This window comes from Trachypithecus francoisi, unplaced genomic scaffold (genome assembly GCF_009764315.1).
Source record: "Trachypithecus francoisi isolate TF-2019V2 unplaced genomic scaffold, Tfra_2.0 Lachesis_group0, whole genome shotgun sequence".
Lineage (NCBI taxonomy): Eukaryota > Metazoa > Chordata > Mammalia > Primates > Cercopithecidae > Trachypithecus > Trachypithecus francoisi.
In genome coordinates, this window is record NW_022681453.1 from 139713746 (window position 1) to 139718169 (window position 4424).

General features: G+C 43.6%; 1 pseudogene; it reads left to right on the plus strand.

The window, feature by feature from the left end:
* The first annotated feature begins 1703 nt into the window (after positions 1-1703).
* LOC117078655 lies at positions 1704-3514 on the plus strand (annotated as a pseudogene).
* The last annotated feature ends 910 nt before the right edge of the window (positions 3515-4424 follow it).

A 4424-nucleotide genomic window follows, 5' to 3' on the forward strand; every position in this document is an offset into this window, starting at 1 on the left:
TTTTTTTTTTTTTTTTTTTTAGTAGAGACGGGGTTTCACCGTGTTAGCCAGGATGGTCTCGATCTCCTGACCTCGTGATCTGCCCGTCTCGGCCTCCCAAAGTGCTGGGATTACAGGCTTGAGCCACCGCGCCCGGCCACAACTAGCTAGTTTTATCTTTTCACTTTTCCATGTTCACCTCAGCAGACTGGTCATTTTCTCTTGGAAACCTGGCTGTCGTCTTGGAAAAAGTGGATCTAGTTCTGCTTTTGCCATTGGAAAACATACTTTGAGCTTTCTCCATCTCAGATGGGTCAAAAACCCTTGTATATGTCATTCAGTCCACGTGATTGAAATCTAGGAGCTATGACTCCTAAATTGAGAGACAGAAATAAAATTTTAAAACCATTTTCTTAACAAACATATTACAAATAGTTAATCTTAAATGGCAGCAGAATGTATCCCTGGTGTCTGAGCCAAAGTTAATGTGTATACTTTTGAGAGCCTCTGCTAAGCTGCCTATTGCATTGGCTGCAATATGGCACTAACAGGCGGAACGGCATTCTCATGACCAGACACTAAATGAACATCATCCCAAAGAATTACCATAATATCCTTTATATCTTATAATTGTATGAAATGACGCAAGCAGCTGTGTCCGTCAAAGGCTTTATAAACGGCACAGAAAATAAGTACCCTGTGATTGGCATCTATTAACAAAATGAACACCCCAGGCACACTATTTCATTACTCCCACTGGCTCCCAGAGGTATAATTAGGGTTGAATTTTTCATGAACATAAACATTATTTTCTTTGTCCACTATGCTATGCTTTGTGCCTGACTCTTCAATATTCCACTCAGAAAAACAGAAAAGGAGAGAAGAGAGGCATATCCTCATTGGCTGAAAGTGATTCTGTGGCTTGCTGTAAGGGTGCCCAGGCCCCTAGCATGGAGCTTGGAGTCCTCTTTCAGGCAGAACTCTCCCAGACCTGCTTTGCCCACTCCTGGCTTATGCTGAGGTTGGAGAAAGACCCAGCATCATCATCTGGAGCTCGGTATCTCTTGCAGAACCCTCAGGTTTTGGAGACATAAATATATGGTCTTCATTGTTAGTCTACTTACTCTATAATTTTTAAGTCATTTTTTTAAGAAAAATAATAGTGAAATGGCTGTGATTGTTCTTGTTCTTCCTCTCGGTTTATTTGGTTGGATGATATCTGGTCTGATTTGCAGTCATGTTTGAAATGCTTTGCCAGTGGAATTTATCAGTCATTACCCCCAGAATCTTACTGAAATATAAATCTAATAATGCCATCCCCTTGGGTTTTCTATTATCAATGGGAGAAAGTCCAAGTTGAACAGCATAGCCTGTGGGGTCTTTGTGAGATGCCCCTGAATGATCTCCATCTATGTTTGCTCTCTCTCCCTTAATAGGCAATCTACTCTCTAGCCACATTAAATGTCTTATGATTCTCTAATTGTGCCTTTCTTTTACACAATCCTGGGATATAATTTTCCTACATCTCCACCTTGCTAAAAGTAACCCTCAAAAGTAAAATCAAGCCTTCGTGTTCTCTCTCTGTCTCCCAACAGGGCAGCCTCAGAAAAGAAGAATAAGGAAGAGGAGGAGGAGGAGGAGGGGGAGGAGGAGGGGGAGGAGGAGGGACGGGGGAGGAGGAGAAAGAGGGGGAAGGGAGGGAGGAGAAGGTGGAGGAGGGGGAGGAGGAGGAGAAGGAGAAGAAGAAGACAATTTTCCTAATAGACTTTCTGGCTGAGGATGGGCAGACTGGTGGAGGAAGCACCTATATTCCCAGACTGGGCTGATGAAACAGATGAGCCAGAGGAAATGCTTCAACCACTTGGCACAGTAATGATGATGGTGTGTGTAGGACATCTCCAATTGACCATTCCATTCTTCCCACTGTTCCACAGGTTGCTGGGGAACCCCATATTGATTGGAGCCATCTTCTCAAATCACCATCCTACAATGCTCTTCTAGGGAACCTGCTCTATGATGTGATAGAAGACTCAATTAAGGAATTATTTAGAGGATTAAATATCAGTACAGCGCACTGACCACATGAACCCAGCAATCCAGAGAGGCTGAAAAGTTTTAGTTATCCTGGGTTTGAGGACATGGATTCCCTGTTCAGTTTCCTGGGTCTCAATGAAGAGTCTCTCGGTAACAGGATAATTAGAGTGGATATTGCTGACCAAGCACAGGATAAAGACAGGGATGACTGTTCTCTTGGCCAGGATAGAAATCAGGATACTGACAAAACAGATATACTGGAGGCCCATCCTGCCACAGACAGCTTTGATGACTACCTGCCTAAAAGAGGTGATGATAGCTTTGGAGACAAGTATCAAGATCATGTGATTCAGACCAATATCATGATGGGTATCAGGATGGGTTTAGAGATGGCTCACACCAGGATATAGATCGATGTGGGGGCCAGGATTAAGATGATGACTGAGGCAGCAGCGACTATGATAGAGGCTGTGATTCTGCAACAGGCAGTGGTAGAAGAGCATTTGGTAGTGGGTACCTCAGAGATGATGACTACTGAAGAGGCAGGTGAAGACCAGTAAGACAGACAAGACAATTGATCATGGAGCTCCAGAGATGATTACTCTTGGGGTGATTATAGGCATGAGGATAGGGGTCCCTCCCAAAGATCTGAACTGAATCTAAAGCCTCAGAGCACTCATAAGGAGGACGATTCCTCTTCTAGCACCCCCGTCCCAGTTGAGTAGCTTCTGTCTTTGGAGGGGGAAAGTCCATTGACACAGTTGCTAGAAAAAGAGAAGCAGAAGAACAGCTACAGAAGAAGCAAGAGAAACTATAGTGGCAGTTGGATGAGCCAAACCTAGAACAATGGCCTCTGGAGAGACATCAAACCTGGCAAAGTGAAGAAACCCAGGAATGGGAATGGTGGAGGACAGGAAGTGAGCCAGTGCAGACTGGGACCCAGCCGCATCAGGCAGAAGCACATCAGACCAGGATGCATGACGAAGAGAGAGTGAGAAGTCTCTAGAAAATGAAACACTCAATAAAGAGAAACACTGCCACTCTCCAATTTCTAAGCCTCCCAAACCTGATCAGCTCCTCAAGGTGATGCCAGCCCCTCCACCAAAGGAAACTGCTTAGGTGAAAAGAAGTTCTAATCCTCGTATTCCATCTCAGAGCTCAGACACAGAGCAGCAATCCCCTACAGGTAGTGAGGGGAAAGTACCTCCAGTTCAACCCTCAGAGGAAGGACCAGCAAAGAAAGATGAAAATAAAGTAGATGGAATGAATGTCCAAAAGTCCAAACTGGGAACTCGGGCCATGGTCCAGGAGATGGAGGGCACAAAGACAGCTGGAAGGAGTCAGACAGGAAAGATGGCAAAAAGATCAAGTCTGCAGACCTGCACCTGAGCTAAAGAAACCTGAGGAAAATCCAGCCTCCAAGTTCAGTTCTGCAAGCAAGTGTGCTGCTGTCTCTGTTGATGGTGAAGACGAAAAGGAAGGAGCACATTACACCAAATAGACCTCCTGTGCTTTCTCCTAGTCTCTCTCCACCCTGGACATTCAAGAGCAAAGCAAACCTCCATCCAGACAAGACAAAATAACACTCACCACCTCCTGGGGGAGGAAAAAATCAGGGTCAAGTTCTGATCAAATAGATATGTCTCAACCCAAAGGCAAGCTTTCTATTTAATTTGGAAATGCTGAAGACATTTCTGCTAGAGAAATAAACACTGTGAGGAAGTAACTATTGCCACCACTCTTTAGCATCAGAAAGATACAATATCTGAATAAATTAAATAAGAAGTGTGTAAATGTTTATTTGTAAAACTCTACAACACTCCCTGAAAGTCCAAAAAGTAGACCTGAACCAATGGAAGATAAAAAGTGTTCTTAGATAGGAAGACAGAATCATAAAGATTTTAATGCTCCTCAAATTATTTAAAAGATTTATGCGATCCTTGTAAAAGTACCAAAAATCCCCACCCCCACCCCACCCACCTGCGCCCTGCAAGAACATGACGAGATGAATATGAAGTTCTCATGGAGAAATAAAAAGGCAACATTGGCCAAGAGAATTCTGAAGCAAAAATTTAAAAAATACTGGGAAATATTGTGTCCAGCTCTGCCAAATATTAAAACATACTAAAAGTCCTCAATAATTAAACTGACATACTTAAAAACAGGCAGATCAATAAAACAAAATAAAAAGAACTGCAGTAAACCCAGTGTATGTGTCAATTCAGTCCATATTAAAGGTGTCTCAAATCACTGAGGAAATGGGATGTTTAAGAATCGGTTTTGACGCCGGGCGTAGTGGCTCACACCTGTAACCCCAGCACTTTGGGAGGCCCAGGCGGGCGGATCACTTGACATCAGGAGTTTCAGACCAGCCTGGCCAACATGGTGAAACCCCGTGACTACTAAAAATA